The sequence below is a fragment of the Nanorana parkeri genome, unplaced genomic scaffold (genome assembly GCF_000935625.1).
Source record: "Nanorana parkeri isolate BGI_ZX_2015 unplaced genomic scaffold, ASM93562v1 scaffold949, whole genome shotgun sequence".
Lineage (NCBI taxonomy): Eukaryota > Metazoa > Chordata > Amphibia > Anura > Dicroglossidae > Nanorana > Nanorana parkeri.
This window is the reverse complement of record NW_017307217.1, coordinates 376709-387253: the sequence shown is the minus strand read 5'-3', so window position 1 is coordinate 387253 and position 10545 is coordinate 376709. Positions and strand designations below refer to the sequence as shown.

Sequence of the window (10545 nt, the reverse complement as noted above, 5' to 3'; positions counted from 1 at the left end):
ACTTGTAGTGTGTTTCTGTATGCATCAATGTCAAGGGAAAAAAAAACCACACAACAAGAGAGGCCTGACAGACGGGTAGATCGTATTGTATTGACTGCTGTGTATTACCGTGCAAGGTCAGTTTAGCCATTTATATGCAAATGCAGGAAGAGCATCGGGCAGATAAAGGGACTGATCCAATGTGGCTGCCCACCCCCCTCTTCTATCAGCTCTGCTGACCAGAACCCGCCATGTTCCTCGTATACAGCCCCTAGCACTCACACCCCCCAGCACCAAGAAGTCCTGTACAAGGGAACACTCCGAATAGACACTCACCTACAATGTGCACAAGCCAGGAAACAGGAGCCCGTCAGAACGAATGGCACACACAACCTCCGAATCAGCTAGGTGCCCGGGACTATGGAGGGGAATCACTCCCTGCCAGCAGCGGCTTCTGAGGTGACAGGAAAAAGCGACGTCAAAGGGGGGAGGGCAGCCTCCAAGACCGTTAGGTAGTTCTATAGAATTTGACGACCAACCGCTCAAAGGAAGGCTAGCCGCTTAGGAGAAATAAAAGGGTGTTTGCAGCGCCTGTGGTGACTGCAGTCCCAATGTGTACAAACCCCACTCCTCCCGTGTCTCAGCCTACGCTGGCTCTATGTCACTGCCTCTCTCTGGAAAATGGCGTCGACTGCTTGCACGGGGTTTACCAGCCTGCCTGACAGGAGCGTTCGACGGCTGCGGGGTGTGGGGGGGGAGAGCTCGAAGTGCCCTAAAGTAAAATGGCGCTAACTACGCCGCGATAGGCGCCATTTTGCTTGTGGGCGCACGTAGACATTCCTCGGAAGTCCACGCCCTCTTTGAGTGAGCATCGTAGCGCGAGAGGCTGCCGGGGCCATCTACGATGATGGCAAAAGCCCTGTGTCGCTATAGGAGTTGGGAAGTATGTAAATACATGGAAAGATGCCTCTGCAATCCGAGGGGGAGCGAGGGAAGGGTGTAGACGTGTTTTAGTAATGTAAAGAGCATTGAGAGTAGCTAACATTCTTTGGTAGCGACACCCGCCATGTTGGTTCTGCAAAACTATGGCTGTTATCCTGTCGAGTAAATCGCACCTCCTTTCCACAGTAAAGTGTCATAGCCCACTTTAGGCCGCAGCATGCATTCACTCATCCGCACGGCACGCAGCATTTCATCCACAGTGCAGCCTCTACGAAGAAACACAGAAGCAGCCAGCCATGTCCTAGACACTATCTACTAAACACACGGAGTCCATTAACAACGCCAGCACTCTCCCGAGCTGCCATAAGCTGGAGGTACGGGACAGCCCCGGCTGGAAGCTCTCTGGAAATGGGTGGGTATGTCAATACAAGTCTCTGGGTGGCCCCCCGAAGGGACCATTGAGGCGGATCCGAGCCCATCTCTGCGCTTTAATGTCACCATGGTGCTTCCAGCTGAAGAAGGGGGGGTGGAGGGCGCCTTCGGGGTTTCCCGGGCGCCTTCGGGGTTTCCCGGGCAGAAATTGCAGGGTCCGCTGACGGGAGTGCGCAGGCTCGAGGTGCGTGATAAAAACTCGCTGACTACTGCACCGTCTCCATGGAGAGAGCAGGGCATGGACGGGACTAGAGAGCGGAGCGAGACTGCTTTTACCGAGCTCTCTCACTACAACACCATTCGGCCGTCTGTTTATGCAGAGAGACAATAAGAGAAATGGCCGTTGAGTGGACATTTGCCGCACCAAGTATTGTATTCGTTGAGTGGCTATTAAACTGTCTTCCTCGTAGACATGTGCGGTTTTCTAGTTCCTTGTCTTTTTACGTTGTCCTTGTAGCTGGCTTATCATGGCGCCCTGTTAGTTTGCTGACATTTTAATGTTGTTTGTTGGTGGGCGGGGCTAGCTGGAGGCAGCCAATGGGTGCCGGAGAAGGGCTCTAATTTCGCTTCGTGATAGGCTGCCTGTGACATCATGTTGCAGTAGGTGGGAGGGGGAAGGAGCTACTGGGGATGCGGGTGCAGAGGGAGAACTCGGCGCCATTATGTAACCGCGCACTATCAAGCTTCTCGGTTCGACTAAAGGACCGTTGCACGGAATAGACGGAGTCGAGGCTTCGTATCAAGAGCAAATAGCTTCCCGGGTGTGTACTCCGGGGGCAACCGTTGCCTAGGACGGGCCATTATTTGTGAGTGCGTCACACCAATATGGTGCTTGGGGAGAAGTGCTGGGGGAGCACGTCTTGCGCGAGTCACGTGACCGGGTTGCCTGGTGACCGTGCTTGGCCGAGATTCAAGATGTTAGAGACGGATGTGGGGGAGGAATGAGGAGGAAGGAGCTGTTTGGCTGTTGGGGGAGGGGGAGTTCAGTCTGGACCTCGGCTCACCATTTTGCAGATTAGCGAACGCTCGTCCGCTTGTAGACAAGATGCGAGGCTTTATTAACCGTTTACAGGCCGTGTCAGCGGGCACGTCACTTACTGGGGCAGAGTCCTGGTGATGGAGGATTGCACATAAACTGACATGATAATGACAGCACATTGTGGCCTGCAGCTTTCAGTCAAAATATGTAAAGTGTGCTACACATCTGACTGACTGGAAAGACCACTGAACCACAGGCTGCCCTTTTATGGCTGAGGATGGATGGCGGGGACCGCAGAGGTTCACCACTTCATTATACAGGGTTTATGTGGCGCAGCGCTTTACACAATAAAGGGCCCGGGCTCCAGAGACCATGTTATACCTGAGAGGGCAGCAGTCTAATGGCTAGGTTCTGCTGTGTTAGTATGTGTGTGTGTTATATATATATAATTTTTCAATGGCGAATTAAAAATAAAGAGAATCGGTCCTCGCTGGGCTTCTGCAAAAATATACTGTTCCTTTTAAATGATTGTAGTTGTGTAGACTATTGCTCTTATTTGACTTTGTTATAGATTATACTGGGGAGCTGAGAGGCTCTGATCATTGCTGCTTGTCCTGTGCCTGTGTGCTGTCTCCCAGCTCCTGAGTGTGATCAGTTTTGGGGGCAGAGAAAGGGTTCCCATTACCAGGGTATTTTTTTTCCCCCTAGAGTTCAGCTTTAGGTAAATGTACCATCCAATAACTGCAACATGTCTGGTGTTTTGGTTTTGTTTTTTTTATCTTTCCAGATAATCCTGCATTGTGCACCCGATGTCCAATGAGAGTTCTTCCCTGCAGGTAAAGGAAGGCTTACTCATTGGATGGGAATGGCATTTTGGACGTTGCCACGATTGTTGATTCCCTGCTCCATTATTGCTGGATCTATCACGTTCAGAAGATGCTTCAATACAACAAAAATTGATGACAGAAGAGTTTCTAGTTTTTATTTAGTGAACTTGTATTCATTTTAATTCCCGTAAGCTGCAGTGAGCCATGCACAGCAAGCTCGCTGGAGTATCTACACCAGGACTGGACAAATCACAGACGCCAGGTAGCCATTGCTCCTTAAAATGTACACCTGGCACCTAAAGTTTTGAGGTTTTGTTTTCTCTAATTGTCAATGGAGCTGGCTCCTGGATAGGACAGGCTGGCTCCTGAATGCCATATTAATTTGTCCACCCCTGGTCAGTTATCTTGGCGCTCTCTATAAGCAGGCTTACAAAGTTGGTAAGGCCAATTGCAGCCTGAGGTAAGAAAGTTGCTATTGATATCTGTGAGGATAGAAATACTAAAACCTCCTTTTGCCGATTTGGCATTTAGAAGTGCAGGTTCCAGGGCTGTCTCCAGATACTGACTACATTAGCTTGTTGGTCACCTACCTTCGAGCAAGCATGCAGAACAGAAGTTCAGACTTAATGGACTGTATGCTTGTTCCAGGTCAGCTTCTCACAGGTTATTGATATTGGGCCATGGATGACAAGCGCATACTTTTTTTTTTTTTTTTTATATACACTGGGCCTGTTATCCATTGCCTAATATCAATAACCTGGAAGTGGAAGGCATGTGGCGACCCACCAGTTGAGAACCAAGGCTATAGATCATAATTAATTTCTACCCTTTAGAGAGTGAGTGCATACTTTTTTTTTTTTTTTTTTTACATACGCTGGGCCTATTATTCTCTAAAGGGTAGAAAACCACCCCTTCTGCCTTTCTAAATCAGGCATTATTATGATGTATAGCCTTGGTTCTCAACTGGTGGGTGCAATGCCGTGTCCAGCAGGTCGCCACATGCCTTCCACTTTTCTAAGTGAGAGGCTCTTCAGCCTCCCCCTAGCGCAGCACTGTCCGTTCTCGAGGTGGGGTGGGCTGGGGCTATGGCCGCGAAGGGAGCTCCATCCATACGTGCATTGCTTACAGTTTCCTCACATGCCCTGTAGAGGTGCCTGGACCAGAGTGACATCACATTCTGGCTCCAGCCACCTCCTACGGGTGCGCATGGGAGCTGTCCCAAGCAATACATATATGGAGGGAGTTCCATCACAGCACTGCAGCCCACACTGGACCCCAGGTTGAGGATCCACTCCAGTTCTCATAAGAAAGGGAGACTGGTTGGATCTTAAATTTAAAAAAAAATTCTGTGGTTGTCCGTCAGTGTTTTTGAGGACCCGTTCACTAGTACAGTGCATTAATCGCACAGGCCCATGCAATTAACGCACTGTATCACGCAATCGCACCTACTGTGCCTCCTGGTGTGGGAGGTATGTTGTATTGCCATTCATTTGAATGGCACCCTAAATGCACCTCCCACCTACAGTTTGATCACCACAAAGCGCAGTACCGCAGTTGTAGTGCGACTTAATGACCGAGGACAACTGTGGGTCCCGAGGTTACAGGTTGAGAACCACTGATCTATAGTATTATAATAGTGATACTACCATCAGTCCCCCACCCCTATACCACTGCTGCTCACTTATTTCTCAAAAACTGCTGTGGCCTCCCCAGGTTGTGTTTTTTTTTTTTGTGTACAATATTCAGCTGTCATTCTCACTCCTGTTGGCTTTGCATGCATAATCAGCAGTCAGTCTGTGGTTCCCCTAGTAATCTAACATTCTCTTCTGTACTTAGAATCTGGCTGAGTGCTTACATATATAGTTACATTGTCTGCTTTTGTTGCTGTTCCACAGCATGTTCAGTTGACACAATGTTCTCATGTCTCCTCACAGGCAGTCCTTCGGTACCCTGGCAAAGCCATGGGATAGAAGATCCTGGGACTTTTCTTTCCAAGCTTTGTTTCAAAGGCTCTGTAAACTAGTCCATACATACTTGTTCTGGCGACAGGTAAGTCGCCAGGATTGCTTCTGTTGTAAAGCCGACAGTCGGCTCTACAAGTTTAAACAGAGTCCCGGCGGCAAAAGTCGCCGGGAGTCTGTTTAAACAGCCCCGATGCTGGCGACATACACTGTACGTCGTCAGTCACGAAGGGGTTAAAGTGCATCTATGCTTTATGCTTGGGTCATGTGAGCAAAGTTACAGCTTCACTTTATTATATGGAGCCTGCATATCCCTGCTGCCCAAGTTTCTTGGTGTTTGTAGAGCATGTAGGACTGGGCATGGCCACCTGGGGAGGACATGTTATTTGCTGGCATGCACAACAAGGGGGAAAGCAGAACAAAAAAAGCCACCACATCTAAGGACTGGTAAGTTGTGATGTAGTATTTTCATTTATTTGCACTTTAAACCAGTAGTGGTCAGCTTGAAAATGAGTCACAAGTGCAGACCCTGGAAATGGCTGTTGCCTTTTTTTTTTGGCAAGATACTGCAATGCACACTGAAGAAAAAGTTGATGTCCTCATGGATATCAGTGGCTGCAGTAATAACCCACTGCAGTGGTGCCTGGATATAGTAATAACCCACTGCAGTGGTGTCAGTGGCTGCAGAACTAACACCTTGCAGTGGTGCCTGGATATACTAATAGCCCCCAGCAGTGGTGTCAGTGGCTGCAGAACTAACACCTTGCAGTGGTGCCTGGATATAGTAATAACCACCTGCAGTGGCTGCAGAACTAACGCCTTGCAGTGGTGCCTGGATATAGTAGTAACCCCCTGCAGTGGTGTCAATGGCTGCAGAACTAACACCTTGCAGTGGTGCCTGGATATCGTAATAGCCCCCAGCAGTGGTGTCAGTGTCTGGAGAACTAACACCTTGCAGTGGTGCCTGGATATAGTAGTAACCCACTGCAGTGGTGTCAGTGGCTGCAGAACTAACACCTTGCAGTGGTGCCTGGATATAGTAATAGCCCCCAGCAGTGGTGTCAGTGGCTGCAGAACTAACACCTTGCTGTGGTGCCTGGATATCAAAATAACCTCCTGCAGTGTTGCCTGAAAGTACTAGTAACCCCCCCTATATTGGTGGTCAGTGGCAGTGTTCTCCTCCTCACCCCCTGACGTTGTGCTCGGTTGCTACTTCATAACGTGTGTGGTTTTTGAATATAGATGTGTATGGGGGCAGCCATATTCCCTCGCCTACAAAGGTTCTGTGTCCTGCTCTGCAGTGTTACAAAATGGCTGTGCTGTACTTCTTCTTACATTGCAAGTCTATGGGTCTGCTAGTTTGCCAAAACTATAAAAGACAGTGGCCATTGGGATCTGAACCAATTGTTTGTGTTTAGTGTGTTTTTCATTATAAATAGTCTTATTTTTGTTAGTGTTTTATGCACCTTTCTTTAAAACGTTTAATGAGCTTGTTGTTGGCATGCAAATGGATCAGATCTAGCTCTCCATACTAATACAGGTTTTCACTTAGGCTTGTGAGAGAGGGCTTCAGAATATACATTTGTCCCCCTCTCTGGGCACTGTCATCTTGCCGCCTTTGGTTGCACAGAGACTTTCCTGCTGATTGATGCCTGAAGCCCTGCACATGCACCTTTTTGAGTGATCAACTCTGTGTTGTGACACTTCTTTGTGTCAGGATTCCAGGCGGCTGGGCAGTGGATGCTGACACTGAAAAGATCAGATTATGGAAGCCTACTTTTTAAAGATGACACTTGGCATCATTGTGGGCATTTCCTGTGACTCCAGCTGGTCATGTACACCACCCTTTTAGGGGTTTGTCACCCTGCACCTTGGGCTCACAGTAGTCAAGGACGGATCAGTGCTCACATGTATGCTGCTCAGTCTAGGAAAAACACTTCCCACCACCAAGAACGAAGAGGAAACTTCTGTGATTTCACCAGACCAGCTAGAAGAGTGCCGGAAATAGGTATGTATTGGGGTTTTAGCAGCACAACTTTTCAGACTCCTCTCACTGTAGGCTGAAAGACAACTGCTGACTGTTATCTGGCTGATGTGAGTGGTCACAAGTGGCTGCTTCAGGTAAGGAGATATACACCATTCCACATCTAATGTTTACTTCTGTATCCCTCACCCCCAACAAAAAGCTAAACTTCAGCTTTAAATTAAAATGCTCGTGGAGGGGCAAGTATTGTGGTGTTTAAAATAGCTGGAATTCCACCTTTCTATTAAAGTGATTTGGTAATGGTATTTACAGCAGATGTCAATCATCTTGCAGCCATTACATAAATGTAAACACCTATTGCTGTTCATGATACCTCTGCAGTGCCGTCCGTCCGTTTTTTTTACTACGGGCGGACGGCAAGAGGTTAAAAATGGTAACTATATTTTGGCTGGAATTACACATTTAGCTAATATAAAGAATCTTTAAAGGAGAACGATGAGGTGAGTGAAAATCACTCAGCCTCATAGTTCGAGCCGACCTGTGACAATGAAACTGTCACGTCGGCTCAATTGATCAGGAAGTGAGGGAACACATACCGTCGCTCGCTCACTTCTCAATCATCTCCCTGCAGAGAGCCGTGACTGTCACTCACTGCTCCCTGCAGGGATTCCCCCCTTCCCTGTCCGATCCTCCAGCGCTGACTGGTGGAGGGGGCGGGTACAGCTTGCTCTGCCTCTAGATAGGCAGAGCCAGCTGTCACTCACGCAGCTGGGTGGATCCAGACACCAGACAGTATTGTCCCGGCTGCGGCAGATTCGTCTCGGCTGCGGCGTCTCGTTTGTGTCCTCCCGTTACCCTCAGGAGAACTATGGGAAAAAGCCTTGACCCCATAGTTCTCCTTTTTAAAGAGTTTTTTAATATTGTGATGTGCAGTTGGTCTGGCTATGGAGTTGTTTGCAGTTAATTTCTGTTACCATAGAATTAAAGGAGCAGCTGTGCTAGGAAAATGTACGCGTGTTGAATGTGCAGGGAGGAACACATAACCCATGGAGATGCTAGACAAACCCCCTGTTGCTATAGAAACTAAGAAATGTGATCCGGCTTTTAGACCAGAGTTGATAAACCCTGCACAGTGAGTGAGGTCAGAGCTCCTCTGTGCTAGTGAAATGCCAATCTAGTCCCTACTGGGCTTTCTGATCTATGATGAAGAATTGGATATTATATGATGCCGAGGTGACAGACTCCTGTAGTATGTCATTATACCATGTGGCTCTACATGATCATTGTTTTGGCTGTGTATATGCTTTGACCCTTGCCTTTGTAAGCATAAATGCACTCCTTTTACACCAGAGAGTGCATCATTGATATCTTGTTGGGTTTTAGAAGATGTCAAGGAATGAGATGTTTGGAAAATGTTTCTTGTGTAACAAAATGGCTAACGGAGTGTGATTTGATAGCAGGATATTGTATAATGGTTTACAATACTCACATTTTATTACACTTTTTTTTTTTTTAATGCAATACACGTTCTGAGGCCATGATAATGGTGGCCTAGTTTTGTTGCCAAATACTATTAAAACTTTGTAGGATTTGGACAACTTTGGGAAAAGTAAGGAAGTACAAAAGAGATCAATTGTATGTAGTGGAAACTACATACAATTTTCTTGTCCCTAATGCACTTAGGTGAGGAGCTGGTTGCTGAGCCTGAGGGCTGCAATCTGAGGCCTGGTTCACACCTAGGTGTTTCTGAGCAGCAAAACGCCAGCAGGAAAATGCAGAAAAACGTACATGAGCTTCTTTAAGTTTCAAGCTCCCTCCCCCCCATAGACCAATGGAAATGCCAGAAAACACACTGCAGAAGCATGTTGCATGTTTTTGTGCGTATTATTGCACATTTGTAAAATGTGCTTAACATGCAAACTACTGCACGCTGAGCACATGTGTACTAACACGCAGAAACGATGCCCCCCTAGGTGTGAACCAGGTCTAAGTACCAGATGGCCTGTGTGTTCGGTGCCATGGATCTAGATGATTCAACACTCACTCTGAGGAATCTATATTTGGATACCTTGGAAAGGCTTTCTATAAATATCACTAAAGAGAAAGGAATGTTCGCCATAATGTACACTTGTCAGGTTGGCGGTATTGGCCGTTGTATAGCCAACACCCTTTGGGTTTAGATTTTACAGAATAGTTTCCAGTATGGAGTTTGGTATTGGTTATGTAAGAGGAATGGGAGCATGATCTGAGATTACTGTAAGGTCAGCTTTAGTATTTAGCCAATAAATACTAAAGCTGACCAGTGGATTCTGTAGGAGTAAATGGGTTTTATTCTTGACAGGATCTCAAGTATAGTTTTGTCTTATGGTGGATTTTATCATCATCATCAAAGGCCTATTAAAATGTTTGTTTGTTTTTTGCAATCGAGAGTTGGCAAGTGTTTTCATGTTTTAAATTGGGCTGTAATGCCCCACTGTTATTTATTTTTATGTGGACGTTTCAAAACTACTAAAGTAAACTATAATAAGTAAATGGTTTTGTTTAAAGCTGGCTGTGTACAGCTTGAATTTCAGCCATGTCCTGGTGACTCAAAATTTGCCCAGCAGGGGCGATTCCCCCCCAACCCATGCTGTTTAGTGTGGTTCTTTCACAGTGGGGATAAATGAGAAAAAAATGGCTTGTGTATAACCAGATTAGGATATTTTATAACCACAAATCTAAATCTTTTTCTCCTGTCAACTTGTAAATTGTCCTCTAAGCTTGGTAACCCTGCTACTGTATTGAAGCCATCCTACAGTGCAGGTTCTTTGTCATCAGTATTTGTGTAGGGCTAGGAATGTACCCTCTTTGTGTATCAGATAACACAAAATCACCTGCACTCCATGCAGTGTACACACCTTAACAGAGGGTTGTGGCTGTATGATGCATGTGACAATTTAATCAAAAGTGCTTTACTTCTTGCACATATCGAGTGCTGGTGACTTCTATTATGCTCTTGTGTATCAGTGCTCAGGCCTAATAGGTTTCTGGGGTGCAGAGCACTGTACGATAAGGAGGGGGGTTTACATGTTTCTTCCATACCTGGGACAGTTAAGGATTTTGGAGGGGATGCAGCAGTGCATCGTGGTGTCTTGGAGGATCTATATGTTTTGAATTCACACTTCAGGCCCTCATGTCTTTCCAGTTCTGAAGTAAAGATGGTCCTCTGCTGCAAAGATTCAGTGTAGAGTGTAATTGAAGTGAAACTCCAGACAAAAGTTTTTGGTTTTATTTCTTTGTGTTTTTTAAACCTGTTGTGGCCTAATTTCCTCTGTTAAGGGGTTTCTAAACCCTCTTTTTTTTGCATATATCTACTGCTAGCATGCAGTAGATATATGCAAAAAGTTTTTAACAAAACGCTTTAAAAGCGGTTTAAATTTACCGCTGTCTTCGCCGCATGCT

General features: G+C 46.5%; 1 protein-coding gene across 3 annotated transcripts in view; it reads right to left on the bottom strand.

The window, feature by feature from the left end:
- KMT2E (lysine methyltransferase 2E) overlaps positions 1–509 on the bottom strand; it is a 70064-nt gene extending 69555 nt beyond the window's left edge. For all 3 annotated transcript variants that reach the window (XM_018566437.1, XM_018566440.1, XM_018566439.1), the window contains exon 1: positions 316–509. The gene's annotated coding sequence lies outside the window, so the exon portion shown is untranslated. The remainder of the gene's footprint in view (positions 1–315) is intronic.
- Positions 510–10545: the final 10036 nt, after the last annotated feature.